At 39.3% G+C, this 27084-nt stretch overlaps 1 protein-coding gene across 14 annotated transcripts in view; it reads left to right on the top strand.

The window, feature by feature from the left end:
- Window positions 1–27084, top strand: part of LOC105257276 (probable nuclear hormone receptor HR38) — a 359016-nt gene that overhangs the window by 230647 nt on the left and 101285 nt on the right. Inside the window, exon 1 of one of the 14 annotated variants that reach the window (XM_011267790.3) lies at window positions 1589–2361. The exons of the other annotated variants lie outside the window; for them this stretch is intronic. The gene's annotated coding sequence lies outside the window, so the exon portion shown is untranslated. Of the gene's footprint in view, window positions 1–1588; window positions 2362–27084 lie in introns of those variants that run through there. 14 annotated transcript variants of the gene reach the window in all.

Below are 27084 nucleotides of genomic sequence, written 5' to 3' on the forward strand. Positions count from 1 at the left end.
CGGAAAATGAGATATAATTTTGAGATTTCAAATCTCGCGTTTTGAAATTGAACACATTTCGTTATATTTTATTCAAAATGAGAAAGGAAATTTTACATATGGAATGGAATTCACTCACCAGTTCGTGCATGTGCTGTTCCATCGATGTCAATTTCTGTTTCTTCTTCAAAATTCCAGGAGAAGATTCACTCACGCACACACGCGGATAAATCGTGGAGAAAACACACTCGATTATGATTGCGCGCACAAATTTACACGATATTTACGATATGCGATTTAAAATTCACACCTTCGACGCGGCAAGAACGCGGAAAATGATTTACGGATTGTCGCGGAAAAAATGTTATCGTCAATACTTCACTCTATATTTAATATTCACGACGCGATTATATTATACCCTCGTCGATCGACAGGTAATCACTACCAAAATAATAAGAGAGACGTCAGTCAACATCTGATATTTCATTTAACACCTTATTCTCTCGCTTTCGAAAGACTGAATGAAAAATGTGGAGAAAATGTGTTTGTACAATCGATGAGTGATCTAAGAATTAACTCGACCCACAGAGAGACACGTATATAAACATACTTTCCTCAAAGACGAGTAGGGTGGGGGGGAACCTCTCGCGTCACGTAACACAATCGTGTCCGCTGTATTAGTCTATCGCGAACACTCGCACATCTCGGCTACCGAAAACTCGTTGCGCGTAAAATATTAATTGACAATTACTTTTCGATCGAGAGAATTACAATTAGAACCGAATTACATTTAGAGCGATGAATATATTGTATCTCGACGTGTGTCATCAAACGTTGACGAGCATCGTGTACACGCGACTCGCATTCCTGGCGAGTGAAATAAATCTCAGATTTTTTTCCCGTGTACTTTCGCGTTCTTTAATTGCGCATTGTTAATTATCGCGAATACACGAGAGTATCGAATTAAAATTTCTTGTTAAGATGCCGACCATTTACTTCGATCGCGTCGTAATTTTGAATTTAATAGAAGTAATAAATATTTCATTTATATTTGAACGATGAATGCGTCGAAATTTTCGCTTCATTAAATATACCTTTCTAATTAATCGGGAGATGCCTTCGATACGATCACAGCGATATTGTTTCTCGATTATTTTATTTAGACTTTTACGCGTAATGGCGGCTGTTCGGCGGTTTGTATTCGGAGACACATTGTATTAAAAATATTTACACTCGAAACACCGTCGAAGGAAACTCGAGACTACTATTAACGATTCACGCGCTGATTCAATATTGTAATCACTATTATCTGCGAGGAATTTAAAACTCTCAATACCGTCGAAATTCAATTACTACTCGCGACGCATGTCGTAGGCGACTAGCGAAAGCACGGCGCACTTACCGGGGTTCACATACCATCCGCCAAGGACAAAAAGTCAAAAGCCCTGGCAGTTGGTATGTGAACCCCGGTCAGTGCGTCGCGCTTTCGCTAGTCGCCTACGACATTCGTCGCGAATAATAATTGAATTTCGAGAGCATCGAGATTAAGTCGCTCGCAAGTGATGGTGATTACAATATTTAGTCAGTGCGTGAATCGTTAACAGTATTTTCGAGTTTCCTTCGACGATGTTTCGACGAGTGTGAATATTTGTAATACAATGTGTCTCCGAACACTAACCGCCGGAATAGCCGCCATTACGCGGTAAAACCATAAATAAAATATCGAAAAAAATATCGTCGTGAGATCGTGTCGAGGACATCTCGCGATTAATTAGAATGGTATATTTAATCAGTGCGCGAATCATGTCTTTATCGGGCGATTTTCTCTTCGACGTGTTTTTACGCGTCTGTGTGAGTCATCGTATGGCAAATTTGCGTACGTGCATTATGGAAGTAGCCGAGAAAAAGTAAATCGGGCGAAAGAACATCGTAATTGGACCATATTTTGATGTAAATGCGAGTAATAGTGAATAATATGACATGCCGAACAGATCGAACGTAAATGTCATCGGAAGCGTTGAATAAAGATATCGGGCAATTACATAGTAATTACGCAGTATTGCGCAATATATCGATAATCGATATTATTGACGTCACCTACATTACCGATGAAAAATCAAGAGTTATATTGTCGTACTAAAAATAAATATCGAGAGGAAACGTAAATGTCACGTCTTTTTCGCAGTATATTTGCTTGAATAAATAAATATATGATATATCGGGAGTGTCGGAAAAAGTATCGCGCGATCATTAAATTTTAAATATTATTGTGAGTGGTGATAATTGTGATAGTTTAATGGATTGACTGAATGGATCCTCGAACGACGATAATCAAAATTTGGGATAAAAAGACGAGTGGATCGACGGACTAGGAGATAATTGGTGAGTTTGTAATTACGATAATTAATTGAATGATTTAGTACCCGATTTAATAAGTAGAGATTGCAAATAAAATCTTTTATTACGTTACTGAAAAGTATTTTTTAGTTAAATAATGCAAATAAATATTCAAACAATTATTTGAAACATGTATCTGTTAAAAACGAGATGTACTTTTTATACGTATTTTTTCACAATTATACAGTTATTCCTTTGACAATGATTATCAAAGGAATAACTGATATTTATTCGTGCATTAAATTTTATTTAAAAATAGTTTATTTTCACGCTTTATAAAAAATATACATTAAAAAGATAGAATTATTGTTACATGTTGATGAATTATTGTTTAATGTTGATTACATGTATTTAATGTTGATACACAAACTCGATATGTAACCGATAAATTCAAATAGCATCTTACATTTTGTCCTACGAGATTTTCATCGTTTTCATTACATTTTAAATAATTGCGAAATCGAGCTATTTTTTTTGTAATCGGTGCGCAAATTTTCCCACTTTATGACATTCGCGAATATATTTCAGGAAAACGAATTGATTTAAAATATCCTATAAATAATTGCAAAAACCTTCGGAAAAAAAATGAACAAGAAATTTTATGCACATTAAATTGAGAAAAATAGACGACCAGTTTTTATCCATCAATGAGTATTCTTATCGTTCCCATCGAGTTAATTGTCTCAAACGTGAAAAGAAACGCGGAAAAGTAGAGATATTGGCGGTAATATGCGGTATCAAGGAGAAGTACGATTGAGAAAGATGGGAGACGGGAAGGAGAAAAAGAGAGAGGAAAAAAGAGAATGGGAGAGAAAAGCCCGGCTATTAGATACTAGCTGCCGCAAAACTTGGGGGAAGTTATGAAAGTGGGGTCGGGTTCGGGGGAGAGTGCCACGCCGAGACATGCCGGCGCGGCACCTCGTGCCCCTGCCGTCCCACCCCCTCCTCCCCCATCTCCTCCTTTTCCTCCACCTTGTCTCTTATGTCTCTTCGTCTCTCGTTCCTTTTTCGCGGCGCGAGTAAAAGACGAGAAATGGCCAAGTGGGATATACGAAACATATTAGACTCTATGGCACGTTCGCGAATTGGCCGGTAAGTTTCTTGTTTGTTTTTTTTTTCTCGTCGCTCCTCTTCTTCAGAGTCCGGACGACATTAACCCGAATCCTTGGTTCTTCTCCCGGTTCTTTCCGAGACGAAGGTGGACGAATTTCGTCGCGAGGCGGGCGTGGCCGTGGGACGCGTCGAGTCTCCTCGCGAAATTGAGCCATCAAAAAAGTTTAGAAATCGTGCTTTGAATTCCGAATCTCTCTCTCTCTCTCTGCCCTCTCGGGTCCGCGCGGCTGGCCACACGGTATTAATTTACGGGACGACGGGAGAATAATTCGTACGATCGTTACCGTCTTCGGATTGTTCTTCCAGATCGTTTTTCCTCGTCGCCATTCCCTCTTCCCCTCCCCCGTTTTTCCCTTTCTCTCGCATGCGGGGAGGCACACTCGAAGAACGAAGCGAATAACGAGGTATGAACTCGGCGGCCGCGACCCGGAATATCTTGAGTCGTCGACGGCGATACCTGGAATTGGAACTATTCGCCCTCGGAGCTCGGGAAAAGGCACGCGAGTGACAATCCTATTAACAAATAGTCAGCCTACGAGATAGCTTCCGAGATAATAAAGCGTTTGCGTTGACGGAAACGGCTTCCGGGGCCGACACTTCTTGGATATAGCCGCCGCCGCTGCCATCGTCGTCTAGAAAAAGAAAGATAGGAACGAATTGAAAAGAGGCGGGCGGGAGGAATTTATTTAATTATCCTCTTATATATATATATATTACTAAGGATATCATGTTTCTTCTGAGTAAACTATATTAAAGAGGATGATTTTTACGCCTGCAAATGATTTTATTAAATCGCAAAGCAATTTAAAGACGATTAAATTTAAAGTCTTTCCATTTTGAAAGACATATTTAGAAAATTGCAATTTTTTTTAAAATAATTGCACTTAAACAACTTGGGAATTATTTTTTAGCATAATAATATTTGCTTATTATTTATTTATAGTGAAATGTACATGGTAAAATTTGATAGAAAATAAAAATAATTTAATAATTCGCATTTTTTACATCCAATTAATATATCGACTCGCGAAAATTCGGAGCGCGCGAGAGATTGATTTCGATGAAATTTTACCGGCAAATATTCATAACAATCTGGATGCTTTTGTGAATTATCACGATATAATTGCATGAATTTTCGTGTCTCTGTAGAAATGCGAAGTAAATTTACCGCATATCAGTCGAGCGAGTGCTCTGTCGAGAGCCGCAATAAAATCTAAAAATATATACATATACCTTTCGAAATAGAATAAAATGGTAAGCGTAGCGTGAAACGGTTTGTCCGCCATATAACGTCACTGTGCAACGGCAGCAGTAACTGCAAGCGCAATACAGCGGCCACATCTTCTTCTCTTTCTCTCTCTTTCGCGAAATACGATACATTTTCCGTATTGCGCTCTCCCTCGTCCCGCTGTCCGGCACACGATCGAACGTCGCGCTTCCGTTTCGCTCCGCGTCGTCTCTTTTGTGTCCACCGACGAATCCTCTTTCGCAGCTATCGAGTTTTTATACGTTTCACATTGGTCGAAATCTGTAATTTTGCCCGACATAAATTCAACTGGCTATCGAAAATGTATGTGACTGTATATTTATTATTTGTAGAAAAAATTATGTCATAAAATATTGTAATTAAACACGCGGTCTATATCTCAGAAATTTATGTAGCATGTCATGTGTACATGTTAGAATATCTTTCGTGAAATTTGAAATTAATATTTTTTAATGCGGAATATATACATATATACATCAATCATATAAAATCTGCATATAACGTGATATAAAAAATACACGTATGACGCATTTTTTTTTATATTAAAGGAGACAGGTCTTAAAGATCTTAATTTCGGAAAGATGGAAAAATTTTACATTCAAAAAATGCATTGCTAATCAATTATATTCGCGAGTCGACAAATATTACAAATTATTTTACTTTTACTACTTTGCTATCTCAATTAGCAGCTTTTCTTACATCAATTTATCATCTTTCCTGCGACGTAGATCGCTTACTCTTGCAATATCGTAATTTATTATTTATTTTTCTGGCTGTTTTCTGTTTGAACAAATCTCATTTGATAACATCTCGCCTCATATACCTCATGTGTAGATGATGTCAATGTTCGTGACTTGTTTCTTTTAATGTCGTTCTCTGCGGATTCTACCTTGCGTAATTTTTTTTCATTTTGCCTCTTTCTCTTCCTATCTCGTCTTTCCTTTCCTCCTTTTTGTTTCCATTTCATGAACGAACGCATTCTCTTGCGTAGAGATCCGTGCTCGTCGTTTTCTCTCGCGTCCGCGCTCGTTTCCCCGTACATATTTTGCTCGTCCGTTTTTCAATCTCTTTCTGTTCCCTTTTTCATTCTACTTGACGCCACTTTTGCCTTCGTACACCGCGCCCGGTGACTTCTTTTCCTCTTCTTTTTTTCTACTCTTCTAGTCCCATACGGAATCTTGGTTTCTTTCATTTTTGTCGTTCGTCCTCTCATTTTTCCTTCTCGTTCGACGCTTACGCCGCTCTTTGTCCGCGTTGCTCGCGCCATCGCTTCCTTTATTGTATTTGTTCCTCGGTGTCCTTCTATTTTCCCGATGTAGCCATCACGGTCCTCGATACCTTTTCCAGATTTTTCACGTATACATATACGCTCTCTTATTTTCCCCTCTCCTCTCGCGTTCGTCCTGCCATCCTGCGCGCGACGTTCGCGCGATTCGCTACGTGACGTTTCCCATTTTCCTTTTCGGTATGTACGCTCGGTATCTGATGCGTGATCCGTTCTACTTTGTCTCGATATTGTCCTCTTTTGTTGCGCAAAGTGCATTCCTCGCGCATCTCTTCTCGTTCTTGCATCAGCCCTCCTCGCCGTTCGCGCTCTTCCTCTTTCGCGTTTCTTCGCCCTATTCCTCAAATTTCCAGCCACTTCGTTACTTCGTCGATGGGCGATCCTTGAAAATACGAGACGCTCGATTCCCTCCCATTACCCACGTTAATTCGGCACGCAGCTCGAGAGCGGAGAACCGCAAGATCGTCGGACCCGGCAAACGTTGCTCGTTAGAGCGCGAATCCCCAGTCAAACAATATTCAGCTAAATTTCTGTAAATTCGCCGTTTCGGTCGGGATGGTCCTTGTGGGAATTCGAGATGTTACGCGATAGTCTTAACCGGAATTTAACGACATTCTCAATATTGTGGACGCGATAATAAACCGAATACGCTAGGCGTTAAAGGACGAAGCAACAATCTTTCCGACAGATTTCATTCGATTCAATTTTTGCGCACGAGATTCTTAAAGACGATTGTCTAAATTTTATTCCGGCAACTTGGTAGACTCGATAATTGAATGTCCAGTCTAGTATGAATGTGTAAAGGCACACGTTGGCTTATAAATTTCCTCCAATTCTCGAAAGGAAAAAAGGAGAGGAGTAGCATTCGGAAACTTCATTCGTAGGTTGCCGGGGAAAAACGAGAAGTGCGCGGTAATCGACGCGGATGAGGCCGGGTCGCTCGTGAATTATTGCGCTCTGATCGATTCCAGGATTTTCGGGCGAGAAAGAAAGAAAGAAAGAGAGAAGGCGCGCGCGGCGAAGAGGAGAAAAAAGAGTAAAACGACGAACAGTGACGGCGGAAGCTGGAAGGTGAGGGAAAATCCACTCGGCCGCTAACGGACCGGGAAACAAGGCGGCGGGTTCTAACTTTCGTTACAGTACGCCGTCGGGAATTTATTATTCCGCGTACGAAGATGGGGCGGCTTCCCTGCGTAACCCACGTCCACTTTAACGCAATTATCATCCCATTCCTGAGGCGAGAATGGAGAGAGAGAGAGAGACGGAGTGGGAGATGATTCGAAAAGGCAGAGCACAAGAAAGAAAAAGCGAAGATCCACGAAGGATTCTTTGTGCGCTTCCGTTTCTTTGTTCTCGCGAGAATTTTTGCCCGATGCCTATCTACGGCGCGGCGAATGTACTTTGACCTCACCTCCCTTCATCGCAGCCAAGTCGGGAGAATCCCGCGTCTACCGCCGACACGGCAATTAAGTTTAAATAAGGGACTGACGAGAGGAAAAGTCGGTTTGATGAAAACTAGGAAAACGCAGGATCGGAATATTCGATGTGGGTAGAAAGGAGAGATTGAGAAGCAGCGAGGTGGGCGGAAAACGGTTTGAAAAATGCCGGTCCTGACAATCACTGCTGCTCTGCTCGCATTCTTGCCCTTTCTCGTTTTAAAAAAACGAAAGGAAAAGCGAAACATACACGTACAATTCCGTAAGACTTTCGCCGTACAGTCTCAGTATTTTTTTTTAACTTTATCAAGCAAGTTACATTTTCTTGGCGCATTCGTGATTGTTGATATTCACGAATAATTGCGATCGGTAAATTGTAGTTTGAAAATCTCGAAGAGATGAAAGAATGCGCAGAACAAAGGCAGATGTAGTTGAAAGTAATTCATCTACATAGACATATCCCGAAGAATTATCCGCAGTCAACTTCCTGGAATCCTGTTCCCATTAAATATAATTACTACTTGGCCGTAGACAAGGCGACTTTTTTTACATCTCGTAAAATCTCTTCATCTGAAATTTTGTCCGCGCTTTTTGCTCACACATTGGATTCGCTTTATTTAATATGAGAAAATCGAATTGTGGAAGTTAGAGTCAAAATTGCTTAAGACTGTGAATCACTTGGAAAGGACCGGGAGCATTTTCGCGTAAAGTGAAATTTTAATTGCGTAGGATCGGTTGGATCGAATTTAGCTTCGGGCACGTCCGCTTTAACGCGATTAGCCTCCCGTGAAAAAGCGAAAAAAAGAAAAGGCGAAAAGGCCAGTCAGAACGTGTTTCGTCGCTCTTGATCCCTACGTTTGTTGCGCCACCTTGTTTCGCGTCCCTTCTTGTCGATTTCCGTCGAAAGAATGTCGCATGCTTGATTGTGACGCTCGTGCGGTCAGATGGAAATTCAAATGCGATTTACGTGATTTTTTTATGCGGTCCTTATTTTTTTTTATAGTTTCTATAGTCCCCTTTATCGGAGAAATAGACACATGAAAAGAAAAGAATTATATAGTTCTTGAAACTGACAAAAAAAGCATCTTTACATGATCTAGAAGTATTTAAATTTTTATCATTTCAAGTATAATTTAACTTTATAATGCTGCAAAAACGGAGATATAAAACTTTGCATGTGTGATTAATCTCTTAATATTATTTTATCGATCTTTAAGCAAATGTAAACAGCTGACTCTCTTTGCATAGTTTGTCTATAAAAAAAAAGTAAAATTTTACTGCTGACTAGAAGAAAACTTACATCCGCGATAGAACGATAGATTCCGCTTTTTTATGTTGAACAATCTCTTACCACATTCAGGACGAACTCTTTACCAATGTAAACTCCGTCTAAACCAACAGTAAGATTTACGTGATTACAAGGTGCGCGGATAATTGACGACTTAAACATTTCTCCACCGTGTAACTTCGCCCTAAGTAAAGGACCGAGCTCCGCCTCCTACTCGTCGTTCCCTCATCGGCAAATTTGTTTCACCACGTTGGCCAACCTCCTTTCCCGCCTCCTGCTTCTCCGGTCAAACTTGAGATCGGAAAGAAGGAAACGTTGCAGCGGTTTGGTCGATTCATCGGACCAAGCGGGGAATTCAAATAAGAATCCGATGGGAAGCGTGGGCGTTTTAAGGGAATAAGGGGCGAGCTCGTGAAACGGTGGAGAAGGATCCGCGGATAAGAGCGGCGAAGAGAAATTGGTAGGGTGGCGCTTTGGATGATGAGAGCAAAAAGTCGTCGGAATCTGCCGGCGACGACGACGACGTCGACGCCAACGTCGTCGTCGCCGTCGTCGCCGTCGCCACCGTCCTTGTTGGCTTGTCGGAGACTGCATTGCGCCGTCACGTCCCACAGGACTTTGGGGGTCCGTTCCAAGATGGTTCATTAGTTGTCGCAATGCAGGACCTTTCCTCGCTGTCCCGCTTTCTCTCGATTCCTCCTTACTCCATTCCCCGTCGTTTTTTTCCTCGACGCTCCGTTTTCCCTCCAGCTAGATTCCCTGGCGGACCGCGCCGCCTTCGCTTCCGGTCCTACGAAACGATGTATTCCGACCCAACGGCCGTCGAGACCTCGAAACTCCGGGAATGGCAACGAAGAAGGATATTTTGCTCAGTCAAGCGTGTCCGAGGATTTCCACGAAATCCCTGGTTTCGGATGCATCGGGCTCCTCTCTCCGTGCCTTCTGTTCGCCTCGTTGCTTCCTACGCTGCGATTCCTCTCTTCCACTCGCGCCATCCGTTGTAGAAGCTATATGCTCTCTTGTTCGACTATGTAAGCCATGAACCGCTATACGCACCTTCTTGCGCGGCTCCGAGGGATTACGAATTGCTGCAGCGTTGCAGTCGTTCCTCTCTCACGAGCCCGATATCGAAACAATTCCGTGTGCCAAGTCGCGCGGAAGTGCACTCAAAGACTCTATGATCGGGGCGAGATTCGATTCGAAGCCGCGCTCCCTCCTGTCCCTTCCCGTCCCTTCCCACCTACGACAAGCGTTCCCAGCGGCATTATATGCGAGTAAACAATATCTCGCGACATTTCGCGAACCTGGAAGCCGTCCTCTCGGACCGTTAGTGAGCGTCGATACAATTCCGATTCCTTTGGGCTGCGCTTTAAATTGAGGGGGAGAGGTTTCTTCAAGGGAGTTTCGCTTCCTGCGAACGCTGTCTGTTTTTTTTATATTACGTTTAAAAGTTGCGACTGATAAAAGCCGTTGAGCGCGAAAAACTGTATCGTCCGTTTATCATCGATCAGGCGAATGACGCTTTTGACAAATTCGATTTTTCTTGCAGATTTTCCAATATACAGCACTTTTCTGATTTTATTTACTTTAAAGAAACTTGTATTTTGCATATAAATTATATTATTTTAAATGTGAATAAATAGCTATGGCTCTCCTGATGCGATTTTTATCATTGCGATATCAAGCTTAAGCGCGAGATAAGAATCAACGTTAAACATGTGGGAAGGATGGAGTATTCGGTGTTATGCAAATATGTCGATGTTTGTGGTATGTGTATATTTTCTTCTTGATTGTCGAACTTTTGTCATATTTTTGCTCGTTTTCCACAAATATCACCTGAAATTTTATTTCGCGAAACACTTGGAAGGTCCGCGGCCGCGAGGTGACGCATTTGCAAGATTACCCCTCGCGGAGACTTTAAAAACGATGCACCTCTTTTATTGTCGCGGTAGTCAAACGACCTGGTAGTCAAATACGCGCGAAGAGATAAACGGAGATACTCGCACTGGGAGATATAACGTGACCGACGTATTTCCGCCATAAGTATAGAGCTGTCTGTATCTTTATAGTGGAAACACAAATTTGCGTTTCCTCAAAGAAACATTCATAGCAGTGAAATAAAATATATATAATAAGATACACAAGAGATAGAGAGAATTAAAGTTGAAAACGACACTTTGTTTTAATTTAATTTTTTATGTAAAAATAAAATGTAAATTTTTGTATAAAAAGAAACTGAGTATACAATGAATATAATTAACAATTGTATGTGTGCTTCGGAATATAGATGTTTTTTTAAGTTTACGATAGGTATCATTTTTACCACGCTCTCTCTCTCTCTCTCTCTCTCTCTCTCTCTCTCTCTCTCTCTCTCTCTCTCTCTCTCTCTCTCTTTTACTGTAGTTATAGCTTCATATTCCGAGACATCGTCTGGCTTCTGTCACTTTATACACGCCCGTAAACTTTCTGGCGAGTTACACGCTTATTACCATATGTGCGATTCGATTTTTCAACTGTCTTCTTTAGAGTTGACTTTTACTTCCGCTAACCTACCTCTGACACTCGTGTCCGTTGACGTTTATAAATGCCACTGGATTTGAATCTACCATTGTCTGCCTAAGATCTAAAAGATATACGGATCTGGGAATAAAGAATTTTTAAAAAATAGCCGGGTTTTTGATATACAACGAGATTATGCGCGTGAGAAATATCTAAATTATTTCTTAATATGACGTCATAGTAAATAAAGTTGTATATATTACGTTAAAAAATTTCGAATCAAACTTATAATCAAAGTGGATTTTTCCTACGAAATATAGAGCAGGAAAAAATTTGTTAAAATATTTATACAAGTCGCTTATAATTTGATCTGCATGTCGTCGTAAAAACTTATATTACCTCGCGTCTCGATGTATATCCGTCAGCTCGCGTTCGCGACGAGAGGAACATTGGCTGCGAAAATTATATTCGTGTCTCATTAATATCTTCCCCTAAGTAAATGTAGGTTTCGAGCAACGATTGGTTTCCGCTCGGCAAAAGAGAGAGAGAGAGAGAGAGAGAATCGATCGTATATCATGTATTCCGCGCATGGCGCCTAATCTCCATCTCGTTTCATCGCGATATAGGCAGGGCTCGCACGCGCGGCTAATAATAATATTAAGTTCGAGTGCGCTCTTGGAAACACAGGCGGCGAGAGAATCTGTGCAAACACGTAGCCGGGGCTGCCGCGTTACGCTAGTCGGATAAATCAAACAGACGATGGAAACGTGATAAGTCCGCCTATGTTCTGTGCGAAACGACGCGACACGACAAGACGAGCTCTCCCGGCACGCAGCTCGATCCCAGATTCAAACCGACCTTCGAGTTAATCAAAACTCAAACCCTGTCCCCGAGACTCGTCGAGAAGATTCTCAACTTCTCTTCTCCTTGTCCCTCCCCGTTATCGTCAAAACGAGAGGGATCACTCCGTCTGTTTCCGTTCGTGCGATTTGAAATCTTCTTTCGCGTCTAATCTTGAATTGTCGTGGACTTTAATTATCTCATATCGTCAAATTATCGTTTGTAACACGAAGAATTTACACAGCTGTATATCGGAAATTTAAATAATTCAGGGGTATGTTGAGATACATGGGAAATCACGGCGCTTTTAAAAATTTAGCAATGTTTTGAAAAATGTTGTTAATTATATTATTTTTATTATATGATATATATATATATATATATATATATATATATATAAATAAAATTAGTTACAAAATGGTGTAAGTTTTATAAAAGAGTTGAGTGACGATTTTCGTGTTTGAAGAACTAGATTTAAGATTGCATTTAATGAATTTTGTGTATGAATAATAATGGTATTTTTCTTTTCTTTTTTTCTTCAAAAAATATACTTTTAGAAAGAAAAAATATATTTTTTTATATTAACATCATACAATTCTTTATTTTAACATCATACAATTCTTTATTTTAACATCATACAAGTATCTATTACTTAATCAATGTGTCTTTCTTCATGCAATAAAAAGAAAGCAGTCAACTCTTAAGTATCAAGCAAATTTTCTTGCGTTTTCTTTGCAATTTCTATTTTTTCGCATGTATAAAATAAAGACTAATACAATATTATTAGTAATAATAAAGAATAAAAAATGTATATATCAATTTTAACTGACGAAACATTAAAATATTAACCGATTAATTTGGAATTGTTATTTTTATATTAGAATACATCTCGAGAGAGGTCTCTAAATTCTGTTACATTAAAATGTAGCGTATGAAATCAAGTGAAGAAAAATGATTCTATTGTAGCAATCAATTATTTGTTACTGTCTGTGTACTCGTCTACGTTTTACGTATATTCTTCCGCACGTTCATGCATTTGCTTCTTTCGCTTCATTTTTGCCTCGTTTCTTCCTTTCCAACTCGACGCGCTTCGTTGAACGGACACGTGCATTCTAGTCTCGTTCTGTGTCGAAGTGCCTTGCAAAGGGGATCTACTTAAAACTGACTCCCGTGAATCCCGCGTACTCTTTTCGGTGCACTCTACTTCCTATTTTCCACATTTTCCATATATCTCCGTACTCCAACGTCTCGTCCTTTTTCCCTTGCCGCGTAATGAATCTTACATTCGCTTCTTTCGCTCTAGTTATCCTCATTTCTATCGTGAATTTCCGTTACTCTCTCTTTTTTTCTCTCAATCTCGCGTCTTCGTCTTATTCTCTAGAGTTACTCTTTTCAACTTTTTGCCTTCTTTCTCGCATTCTTGTCTCCGTATTTCTTATCCCCACCCTTATTCTCTTTCTCCATGAGTCGCAGTCGAGTTAAACCGAGCGCAACAACCAGTCCTGCGGACGAAAAAGGGATATCATCGTTGCCTTCCTTATCCTTTTCCTTTCTTCTTTCACAGTATTTCAACTTTCTCTCTCTCTCTCTCTCTCTCTCTCTCTCTCTCTCTCTCTCTCTCTCTCTCTATTTCTCTCTTCCCATAAGGCGATTTTGCGCGGTTCTGTAAAGGAGGAACGTCGCCGCGGCGCCCGCCGGCGAAGCTCCTTTCTTAATCTTTCCTGGGACAATCGTCTCGGCGTGATAATTTAATCCGGGAGTTACGGAATTAAAAGTTTCCCGCTGAGCGACGCACGACCGAGGACGCCCTCTCGTCTCCTCCTCCTGTCTCTTTCTTTCTCATTCTCCGACTAGTGTCCGACGTTTTCCGCCTTGCCGTTTTTCTCCTTTACTCCTCTCTCTTTTTTTCTTCTCCCACGCCGCCCACGCGTTCTCGTTTTCCATTACGGCCCCTAACCGTTCCTCTTCGCGACACAAACGAAAAGTATCTCGCGCGCGGCGCGCGATCGAACTTTAGACTTAATTAATAAATTTGTCTCGCTTTGCCTAAATATTAGAATTGCTAATTTCCGTAAACAGCTCGCTCCGCTACTGCAGTTACTACTTTTTGAAACCCGTCTCCTCTCCTTTGGCGGCATCGCTTCCTTTAACTCTTGCCTGTCCTTATTTGAATCTCCTCTCGTGTTGCATTTCCCACAGCAAGTTTTGATCATTGTGCCATAAAGAGCAACGTGATTAAAGAGAAGCTTCGCGAGAAACAACGTTCTAATTATTTGAACTTTCTTTACTGGAAAATTTTCGTTTTTTCTCGGAAAACATGTTTCTTTTCTCGGTCGCGATCTTCAATAAGTTTTTGAAATAATAAATGGAACATAGATTTATTATATCAAATAATGGGAAAATAATAATTGAATTATTTTGGATGCGGACATATTGTGTAAGTTATAAAAGATAAAAGATTTCGATACTTAGGCTTTACAAAAATAAATTTTTTAAACTGAGATTGAAGAGAGAACATTTAAAAAAAAAAAACATTTGGTGAGAGGTATATTATTTGCGCACTCTTTTATTTTCCAACACTAGATATATATTATGGCATTCACTTTCTCAATAAAATTTCAATCTCAATGAAAGCAGAGTCTGTTTGTCCGAATTGTTGCGCTGAATTTAATTAGGAATTTATATTTAAAATTACGTGTAAGAATAAATTATATATCGTTATGTATCGTGTTTCTTTTCATTATCATAGGACTGTTTGTATTTGATGAAGCTATTATCCACAGTTCGCGAGAAATCGTCAGATAATGTTCCAATCAAGAACATTCTTCCCATCGCCTCGTGTTTTTCCGGCGTCTCCTCTCGTGTCCTTATTTGTGTTTAAGTGAAGGCCGTCCCGATTAATCAAGCGACTAGGATTTCTAGTAACGACGATCTCGCGACATAATTTCTCCCCCGGCATGGTCGGCACAAACATTTCCCTATCTCCCGACTTCTCGAAAGAAGGGAGCACTAATTACGCACCGCCGACATCCGCCTCCGCGTCGACGACTCTCGGATTATTAATATTTACGACAATTCGCGGTGTTCCCCGGCCGGCACCTAACTGCGCGACTATACTAGAAGCACGGCGACTCTCATTTTTCCAACTATTTACTGCTGGCTCGTTTTCGAGCCAGACCGCGCGCAAGAGAGAGAGAGAGAGAGAGAATGCAGTTATTAAAATAAAAAAGTATGATATAAGAATGCGAGGAAGCAAGAGAGGGGATTATTAAAATAACAAATGCGTTGCACGAAAGTGGACGAGTTTGCCGCGTTTTTATTCGTTTGCAGACGTTTGTGCCTCTTTTTTGCGCTTTACCTGAAAATATTTTCCACGACAATGCATGAGCGATTCTGCCGGGAAAACAACGTATTATTATATTCCCAATTATGAACGCACAGTAAATGATAATTTTATATGAGAGGAAAAATCTCTCTCTCTTTCTTTCTCTTTGTTTTTGATAGTGGACTTGCTCGGTCAGATTTATCTCGCTTAAACGATCTACTGAAAAATAAATTTTGCCGGAGAAATAATTATACTTGTAATATTTGATTGACCCAAATTATAATAACGAATTATAATTAAGTGTTCGGTATTGATATAGCCATATAAGATCAGTTTCCGGAGAAACGTACTCCATTAATTAATGAAGCGTACCGTATCTCTAATCAAATGTTATCTTCTGATTGGCGACACGACGCTCTCACAGGTGTCGCCGTTCATGTAAACACGAATCTAATTTGAGTGTGTTGGGAGGGTTGGTTACAACGTGCTAATTATCGCAGAAGGAGACTGGGATGACACATTTAATTTATAGACTCCGAACGGGTCGCCAATCATCGCAGTAGTAATGTCGTCGCAGTAATTCGCGAGAGCGAACATATTTCTCGCTCAATTTTCGTAAATTAGCTCGGACGACATTCTCATATCTCGTCACATTTTGATTTGCGACTGTTTCAACTTCCCTTAACGTCGTTGTTATTCGTGCGAAGTATCGATTCTCATCGATTTGACGGATTTCAGGGCGCTCAACGTTTAACTTTGCATCGCGTTGCAAAAAATAATCCCGTCGTCGCGAGTACGAGGGAGAAATATGCTGACAAGTAAACGTTCATTTGGATTAATATCGTTACACGCGGCTGTTTGTCCTGTCAGGCGTAAACTCACTTCGCCGTGTTTACCAGCGCGAAATAAAATACGATTTGCCCGGCGGGCAATTTATTTCTCTCACAGCCCGGGCACGAAATGGTAGTCTCTGCGTAGAAATTCGTCGGACCTTCCGGAATGTGTCTTTCGCTAAGGAAAATGACTTTTTATTTGCGCGTTCCTGGCGAATGCTAAGCGAAAGAATAAACTGGCACTTACGTTGATCGCTTGATTCTATCATCGTTCTTATATAATATTTTTACAGCTTATACACAATATGCTATCACCAACACAATATTGTTGCATGCATAATCGTATTTGTTTGAAGCGAAAACATAATTTGTAATTAATGGTAAGCTGTTTATGAATAATAATATTAAAGCGTTTTGTAGTTGATTACGTTATAAATATCTCGTTTTTTTGTATCTTCCGGATACAACTTAACTTTATCGTGAGATTGTTACAAAATTAATCGTGAAAATAATTATTTATAATTATTTACTACATTGCTGATAATTAAAAAATAATAATGTTTCGAATAATATTACTAATTGAAGTATGAAATTTGCTTTTGCTTTTTAAAAGCGAATAAAAGTAAGGTAAATGAGAACTGGAATTGTGTATTTGACAGATATAAATTACGTCTTCTGTCAAATTAATTACATCAATAATTCTAGAAATTTTATAAAAAGAATAATGTGGTTAGAAAACGTGCTGTAACATGAACCACTACTCCGAATTGTTCACTAATTGGATCGATCGAAAAGAATATTGATTAAGCTCTGTAAAGTTGGCTCCCTATTTTTTAAATTTGAAAAAATTATTAAATTTTAAAAATGGGGTCAAACTTTACAGATGTCAAAGATTCGTTACTTTGAAATGTCATGAAAGTAGCACATGTCATTTCATGTCATCAAGATCAACAATCAACGGGTACAATTCTATTTGGAACGCGTTCAAACGCATTGATGAAGAATGTCAGGTAAAGCATATGTCGCAGAAAATTGAAAATTGTAACATGGAAATATATATTTGCTTACTCTTAATTCATGTGTATCCTAAAAGTACATAAATTAATATCGGTATCATTTTTCTTAAATCATACAAATTTATTATTTCCTCGCAGAAAATATTACAGAAATTATTTAAAGCAAAAAAAGTAAACATATAATATACAATTACAATATAAAAATATTACCAACACATTATATTAAAAAAAAATGTTTTTCTATTATTTAATGTATTCTACATTAAAATAAGAGAAATAATAATTGGCGCCATATGGTCCGGAAGTTGTTTTTTTAAACCGGAGACTCCGGATAGAAATCGCAGAGGTGGACACGCGTGCACGTAACCGGGCGATCGACGTGTTGTATTCGCGTGCGAACTATAAAGGGAGCGCAAAATTTCACGTGACTCACCTACCTATCTACCCAGCCCAGCGCATGACTCATGCTCGCAATTTGCCAATTAACAAACTTATCATAATCAGATAGTGTCGCCTGACTCTAATCGTGCATTTATATTAACTGTGCCGTTGTCATGAGGTCGGCCGAACACGATGTTGCTAAGTGCAGTCGTTTTAGTTGTTTTTCTCTGTCATTTAACTCGCCCTCCTTTTCTCTCCTTCTTCCTCATTATTCTTTTTTAAAAGTAATATTAATTAAATTTTTATACATGTGATATACAAATAGAAACTTAATATGTTTTATAGAGATTATTTTTCTTTTATTTAAAAGCAAATAAAAATGTGTCAGAGAGAGAAAGATCTTTAGACTCCTCAATAATACTTTCAAAAATATTAATACAGACACAGTTGGATCAAACGGTCTTCCTTTCCTTTTTTTCTTCCTATCTTTACGATAACTTTCTTTTATTTCTCTCATTCTTTTCGATTAATAAATATGCCGACTCAGCCGCGATTACTGCAAACTAGAATATAAGCAGCTGCGTAACCGTTGCTGCATTTTACCTCGATGCTACCTTTCCCTCCCTAATTAATAAACCCGCCGAGCTGACGCGTAGTTTCTTGCAACCTTGGGTCACTGTGTAGTGTAGCTCTAACTCAACCGTCTTTTTTATAATTAACAAACTCGCAAAGCTTATTGCAATCTCGGTTGGCGTTAGCTCTTATTTCCGCCTCCGTAATTATGGGTATTCCCGCGTGTTTTTATATTTATACATACTCTTCTTGCATTTCACGACAACTCGTCTTACACTGAAATTCATTTTAAAGAAAAAAGTAGAAGAAGTGAGTTGAGAATAAAAAGACAAACGAGTGAGTTTCCTTATTTATTGTTCTTGCACACTCACCTTCCTGGCGTGGATAATCGACTTGTGAATTTTAATCGCATGCAAATTTTATTAACATATCAACTGGATTGCGCAACCGAGCAACTGTTTCCAATTGGTCATTAAGAACGGATAAAGCAAATCGTAGAAAAGTTGATTCGATGTAAACTGGCATTAATGTTCAAATTGTTATGAGAACAATGTTATAGAATATTTATAAAATATGCAATCTATACTGATATGCCTTTTATTAAATTTCATTACATTTTAGGCAGAATACATTACCAGAAAACTAATTGTTATGTGAAAAAAATCTGAAAGAAACGTTTGAATAACTTTTCGAACTAATAATTTGCTAATATTAAGTTAAATTTTCAAATATCGAGTGTTAAATGTTATTGATAGTATTTATAATCTCTCTCTCTTGTTATTGTATCGCTAGATGTTTTGCGCGATATCTTTTTTCAATTAAGGTCAACTCGCATTACAATCGAACATTTTTTTAATGCAATCGTGCAATAATAATGAGATTTTTTTCCGTTCGCGATATCTAGATGATTTAATCTACATGAGAATTCTTTTAATAAACATTCAATGGTACTTAACAATCGGTGTAATAATGTACAGTCGTATTCCGCTATCGCTAAATTTCTTAACGTCGTGAATCAACAATGTCGATACTCAACGAGCCGATAAGGAAATAAACGATAATTCAGGATTATTGTTTATTATTTATAGGTTCTGCGTTATGATCTTGAATTGTTTATTAACAAATTAAAAGAAAAGAAAGAATTGCCAAATGTCAAAAAAGAGAGAAAAGCGGGAACGCGCGCACATATTACAGTTCATTATGTCATGCTTAAACAACTGATTTAATGTAGCGAAAAGGACATGTTCCGATACGCTAATCAAAGTTATTTAATACGAATGTAATAGAAACCAATACACACGATTGATTATATTTATTCTGCTCAAGGTGAATTGTAGCAAACAAGGCTATCAAACTTTATGTAAAAATTGATTCCAGTTCATTGGCAAAAATATAATTGCGCATTGAGTCTTGATTGGCTTTTCCCTTTTTCACCTTCGATTTCTCCTTGCGATATTTAATAAGTGTCGATATTTTCTCTTTCGTGTTTTAAACGCAATTACGGCTGCACTTAAATGCACCGTTAAGCACGGCGAAGCGGCTTAATTATTCTGTTTCGTTGGTTTGCAATCTTTGTCATCGATTCATTAAGGGAGAACGTATGAAAAAGTAATTAAAACCGGCAAGTGTAACGTCGTATTATTATTACAATACGGGGCTTTCATAATCCCACGATAAATGCCTATTCCACATAATCTGCCCGCTGTATTTCCGTGGCAATTTGAATACAAAGAACCGAGATAACCGGCTCCGGTGTTCCCATTGTCGGGGATATATATGTAACCGCCGGCGCGCTCGGCATGATACACGCGCGTGTATCTATGACGGTCTCGAATTAGTTGCCGGCTCGAAAAATTTGAATAAGACCACCAAATTTTCTGCCAGCCGTGTTATCGGATTTTTAAAAGAGACTTATCGTAGCGTCGTAATGCCGCGAATGGTATGATTCACGTGTCTCAATTTTTTAGATATCATCGGCCGCTTCTTGACCTATTCCTGCAAAAGTCATATTGTAAGCGCGGATCGCTTTATTACCGCAGTACATCATAATTGTTGACATTGTTTAGAGCTTGTGCTTGAATAAATGTAGGCGTGACTCATAATTTACAACAGATATAAATCCATAATTTTTTAATATAACAATTAAATTTGGAGAAAGTTGAGAAAGCGCGCCGTGCGGAGATAGTTTTTGATATATTTTTAAAACAGTAAGAAAAATTAACATTAATTATTAATTAATAATATATATGTATATATATTTGATATCATATATATGCATTATATACATACCAACAATGAATAAATGTATCGTATCGTGTTAATTATATAATGCATTATTATATAATGCATACGACAGATGTCATTAGTATAATATGTACTATGCTATAGAAGGTCTTAAAACCATTTTCACTAACAAATTAGCAGTTAGCAATGCCATAGCAATGTATCTTTGTAATAGCGAGGGAAGAAAAAGAGAGCGCAAAGTGAAAATGAAGCGGGAGGATTCCGTCAATTTACATTCCACAGAAATTCGCGAGCAAGTGTTATTTTATCTCCTGACTGCGTGGTTTAGCATATATATGGCAATTTTTTGAATGCCTAAAAGAATGTAGCTATATATATATATATTTCCTTGAACATAATTTTTACATATTTTGAAAAATATTTCAATATCTTTTTTACATATTACATATGTCAGAACTTTCTCTTATTGAACTTTAATTATGTTGTTTATTTATACAATTTAATTTAGTTTAAAAAAATTTAATTTTGATTAAATGGACAGCGAAAAAAATTTGTGCACATATAAAAAAATTATGCATATTTTATATATAGCATTATTTGACGATATTTCATGATTGGTATATTTATGTCAATATTTTTTTCTGTTACAGGTAAGCAAGAGTGTTCATATATTTCTCTTAGAATTTCTTCGCAAGTTGGCGATTAATGATTGGACATTAGAACGTAAGTTAATCATTTCCAAAATATTTGCATGATGTATCTAACTTAATAATACTTTTTTATATAAACTATTTTATTATCCATCAAATCGCGTATAACAATATTGAGAAAAAAATTATTAATTGTTAAAAAAATCAAACTTATTATTATTGTTATTATTAATATCTATTTAATATCTATTTAAATGAAAAAGAAACTATTTTTCATTTAAAAACTGCTATATGTTGCCAGCAGTGCTTTAAACAGTTATTGGCATTGTTCGCATATTCTTTTTCTGCAAAAATCAAATTGGAAAGTTATTATTTTAGAATCGGTGTGATTTATTTTTGTTATAATTAGCTTATTGAATGAAATACACATTAATAAGCGTAAAAGACGCATGTCAGAGTTTAAAATTACCATTAGTCTTTGTGTTTAAATTTAATCCCTTGCTTTGTTTTATTTAAAACTAATTACATATAATACATTCCAATAACTCCTTAAAAACTATGCTGGGAGCAAAATTCATATAAACAGTAATAATTGTAAAAATGATATACGGGTTAATTTCTGAAATTGAAAAATCCATCGTGGAATTGGACTTGGTTTTCGGAAACCAACACGTGTTAGATTAAAACCGCGAAAGTGATCCTACATAACCGTCGGTAGGCGTCACGGCATGTCGAACGCGTACGTTTCACGCCTATGTAGGTTCGTACCCAACGTCGCATCGAGTAAATACATAAGCCGGGGATGCGCCGGTGTATAATAGAGTTTCGCGTGCTTTGTTAAGCGAAAGGCAGAGGCTTTTCCTGACGGACGGAAGAGGGGAGGGGTGGCAGCGCTGATAATGGTGGTGGTGTGCCGGTTAGACGGCGCACGAGAAAAGTTACGCGAGCAGGTAACTTTTGATCTGAAAAGTGGTGGCAGGTTGGCAGGAGGAGGATAGCCGTGGACTTGAATGGCGAAGTGCCTCGAGGGCCGTTAGATGCATTTTTCATGTCTCGGCCAAGATATATACACCTAGGCACAAGCGGCTGGCTTCGCCTCTCCCCTCATCCCCTTCTATCTTCCCTCTCGATTCCTCCTCTCCTCTCGCCGTCCGCCTCGCGCTCGCTGGATAACGCTAGTCACTGGCAGTCCTCTTCGTATCGCAGTTTGCTAAAAGTCCCCGTTGATATGGAGCGTGTATTCAAACGATGTAATTTCTTCTCCTTGTCTCTCTCTCCTTCCGTTCGCTCGGGTTACGATCGGCATTTACCTACCTACGCCGCGTCGCATTACGCTCGCCATTTTCGGGGCAGCCTCTTCTTCGGCTTTAAACTGTTTCTGGCTCCGATCGCCCGGGATTTTCCGCCCCCGTTCCCCCTCCCTCCCCCATCGTAAAATTTATTATCTCCCGATAACTTTTCTCGCATGAAAGAGAGAAAGTCGCGAGGATCACTCGCCGATCGGCGATGCGGGCAAGGCCGAAGAGCAGAAACGGGATCGAGGATAGCATTTTCAAGTTTCGAACGCGTGACGCGAATCGGACTTCTCCATACGTGCATGTGTGTGATGTAAGATATTGAGTAGGTCGCTCTCCTAATGCTTATTTTCAATTCAGTGGCACGCGTCGTATTCGAACTGGATACAAGTAGCTTTCCTTATATTTCTGCTAAGTTGAAAACTTCGCATTCCTCTTCTATCTCACTGTACATCATATCCCTTAAGTCTCTATCTTCGTATCTTATTTGTCAAAGATGCATAAAATAATATACCCACGTTTGTGATAATTTTTTATATGATATATTTTATTCAACTAAATTTCTAATTAAGTGCATGTGTGTATATTTTATGCAATCTGTAATTACATCGCGTGGAAAACCTGCTGACCCTCTTTTAATAATTTTTAACCTTGAATTAATTAAATTAACTTTATATACACAGCATGTTTGGCAATATAATGAATGATAATGAAACGACTCGTCGCATACATTTGTGTGGGATGTGTTTCGTGAAAATCGTATCGAGCAACTGAAATAAGAAAACGGAGTCCTACGAAAGGGCGAGTTCGAGTGCAGGGTTAAAACGTCGAGGTCGCGGATGTACCTTCGGGAATTGCTTGGCCGGAGGTTGAAGAAGGGTTGGGGAAGGGGGAGGGAAAGGCCAAGTTGGACGACTACAAACGAAGGTAACCGTTGGACGGACGAGGATGAACGGTGACAAGATCTGCTTGAGATTTTCGACGCGTGCAACTCTCCTTAACCTCCGCCTCGTCCGCGTTTTTTAACACGGGATCTTCCTCCTCATCATCGTCCCCGCTCTCCCCCTCCCTTCCTCGTGTCTCATCCCTCTCCGCGGTGGCCGGGTCTCCTCTCGTCGAGCAGTTCCACGGCGTACTTTGCTTGCAAATCAAATTGAACCGGGACCTCGCCTGATCGCACGGCGAGAAGAATTTTTCGACTTTTGATCGTCGACCAACTATTCGCGATCGATCTTGGAAACACGGAAGGAAGACACGGAAGAAATTCAGTTATCGGACTGCAGCTATCCACAGTTGATTTCCTCTCCTCCATCATTTCCTTCCTCCTCTTTTCCTTTTCCTCTTCCTCTTTCTCTCTTTCTCTCTCTTTCTCTTTCTCATCTCTTCGCTAGACGTCTTTTGTGTACGTAAGTACTTCGGCAAGTATGTACTTACGCTCTTGCTCGTCCAAGATTGCGCTCAAAGACGCTCGGAGCTTCTTCGAAGACGCCCATAGCTTTAATTATGACTTCAGTTCCGAATTGTCATTGAAATTCTATGTCTCGTCCGAGATTTCCGTTCGTCCTTTCTGTAATTTCGTCGTCTTAAATACGATTCAACCTCAGGTTTCTCCGTAGATTAAATTAGTAATTAATATGACTGCTTCTGAATGTTTCACAAATATTAGTCATACGACCGAGTCATATAACTTACAAAAGCATAATTTGCGAATGAAATAATATGAATCTCCCAAAACGTAAACTCACACTAATTAACGTCAGTCGCTATCTATTATCGCGCTTCGTCGTCTTTTCTATGTTGTTTCTCCCTTGTACATTTTCAGAAATGATTAGGAAACTTTATTTAGTCCTTATCTGACCTTTTTCGTAGCTGCAGTCTTTTCATTGTTGAGAATTTTTCATTCTCGCGCTGATTATTCGTTCGCGATTCTCATTCCCTTCGTTCGAATCTCGCCATTCGTTGTCGCGCATTCTCAGTCGTAGATTAAATGGGGTCACAGACGGGGTTACAAACTCGTTCGATTACGATGGGCAAAATTTTGCCTTTTCCGCGACTTGGAGGATTCGTCGAAGATGAAGAGCTTTAACGTCGGCATTAAGAGTTCAAACTTCTTCCTGGATGTCTTCTCGGACACGTAGCACCGTCCGTATCATTTTTCTTTCACGAAACTTTCGACCCCTTTACTTCATCCACCCCTGCATTTCCCTCCTTCCCTTCTGCGCGCTCCTACAAGGACATATATGTATGTAGACACTAGCTCGCCGCTCCGCCAATGATGAACAGCGATCGCAGAGGAACAATGAAAGTTCTACCGAATGTTCGAGGACCGAAGACTCTTTCCCGTATGAATACTTATAAAGAAGTATGACCGACCGAGGAGGAGAATCCTCTCCGGAAATTTACTCGAACGATCCTCCGCCTCGAGAAAAGCCGCTCTTTTCTTTGTGATGATACTTTACTGACGCTTTTGCGATAATTCAGATTGCGTTGAAAAAAATGATTTTAAAAAGTTTGATTAATCCAACAGAAAAAAAAAACAGAAGCTGAATGCAACGTTAATGACAGATATATTTTCTTGTAGACTTTACGTAAGAAATTATTTTCCGGACTTGATTTATTATTATCTTTAGAGCTACGTGTACATATATAAACATATATATATATATATATATATATATATATATATATATAAGAAGATTTTATGTATAAATTGTTGAATTTGTAAATTTTGAGAAATACTTAAGAGATACTTTTAACTAGTTTATGTAAATATAAATTGACTGAATTGTTTTACTTTTAATTAATGAATACTTTAAGCATATTCCAAATTCGTTGCAAGATGCACTCGTGAAGTTTGATGCGAATTTTCTGTGTGAGAAGACAGCATTGTGAAACAGTTAAAAGGCATTCGCGTGGAATACGAAGAACACGAGCAAGTTTTAGGACAGTTCTGCTATACCGTTTCTGATACGATTGCATGGGAAAGGAGCTTCCGAGCTTTTCGAAATGACTCTCTTTCCACTCGAGGAAAGAAGTCTGGCACGATCTCGGGGCTTAGATGTCGCGCTGTCCGATAAGAAGGTCGCGATAGTGGACGAGAGGTTGGGTAGACAGTGGAAATAGCTGTGCAGGCGAGTCGAGGGGAAGGGAGGCAAAAGTCGGGGATGGCACACCAGTCTCTATCTATGTTAATTACCCAGGCGAACGTAAATCACACGATCGCCCAGGTGCCTCGTCCGGTAAAGTGGGTAAGTTAGCCTCGTCTCGCGCGAAACGATGTTGGCCGCTCGGGATAAAAGCTGTAATTAATTACGCAATTACCCGGTGCTACTTAAAGATAAAAACCGTATTTTTCGCTTCGATGCGGCTTACCGACAGCCACATTGCTCTATCGTGCAATCTCTCGTTCCTTTCTCGCCTCTTCTTCTCATTCGCCTTTCCTTTTCCCTCTTTCCCTTTCTCGCTCTCTTCTTCTCTCTTCTCCATCTTTCTCGCCCTATTCTCCACTCTTGTCAATTTTCAAGTGGCGAATCCTTCGGATTCTATTGCAAAGGATGCGCCTCTTCTTTTCGCCGACTCATCTTGCCTCTTTCTCCTCTCGTCTCTCCGTTTTCTCGCTATCTTGTGGTATTCCTGCCGGTCTTTTTGTTACACCCGTTTTCTCAGGCATCCCTGATTTAGAGCTCATTTTCGTCGACCGAAAGCTGTGCCGTTCTCACCCCTGAATCAACTTTGCGCCCTCCACAAATCACTGTCGAACCATTAGGCCTTACTCGATCTCTCTCTCTCTCTCTCTTTCTCTCTCTCTTTTTCGTTTTCTTTACATTACTAGTGCATTGTGAGTATACGTCAGCGTAGGTGGCTTCAAGAAAACGAAGAAAAATCCTCTATGGAAGAATATCGCGAGAGATTGAAAATAATATGATCGATCTACAAAGAAAATCGATGAATTATTCGAATTTAATGCACGCTATTTCAACGACTAAAACCTATATTTTTTCATTACATTTATTTTATTATTAAAAATAAAATATTAATTTTATTTTATATGTAATTGCTATCGTAGATATTAACGTATCAAGTGCGTAAGTCTTTAAAGCTATGTCAACGAATTTTTCATTTTAATAGCTTTTGGATTGTTAAGAGTTTTAAAGATAACGATATACATATATCGCAAATATCTCCGATAATTCCATAACCGAGGATATTTAGTTTTCTCTCGCGCTGTTCCTATCTCTATCAAATTTCATGTCACTCGTTGAGCGGCAAGGATGTTAATACGATGCATCCTAAATCAATTTGAAGGCATCGTGACTCCTTACACGTTTATTGCCCCTGATCCTAGACCCCTCGGTCCGGGGGCTCGCGTTACGTTACGACGTAATATATCGTCGTCCTGGGATCACCGTCGTAATTATCCTCTAATGCCAATTCATAAGAGCGTCGGCCATTTTCAAAGCCCCGCACGTAACTCCAGGAGAAACACGGCGGCGATACAGCCGCACACGGATGCAGGTACGGCCGACACACCGACATTCGGTTACACGTACGTAAACTTTGTTCCCTCTCACGGGACCAATATAACGTGTATCGTTCTCCACGATAAGAGGCCACGAGCAGCGAGGAAAGATGGACGTCTTGATTCCTCTCACCGAATTTTCCC

Source organism: Camponotus floridanus, unplaced genomic scaffold (assembly GCF_003227725.1).
Source record: "Camponotus floridanus strain SB8 unplaced genomic scaffold, Cflo_v7.5 scaffold70, whole genome shotgun sequence".
NCBI classification, from domain to species: Eukaryota; Metazoa; Arthropoda; class Insecta; order Hymenoptera; family Formicidae; genus Camponotus; species Camponotus floridanus.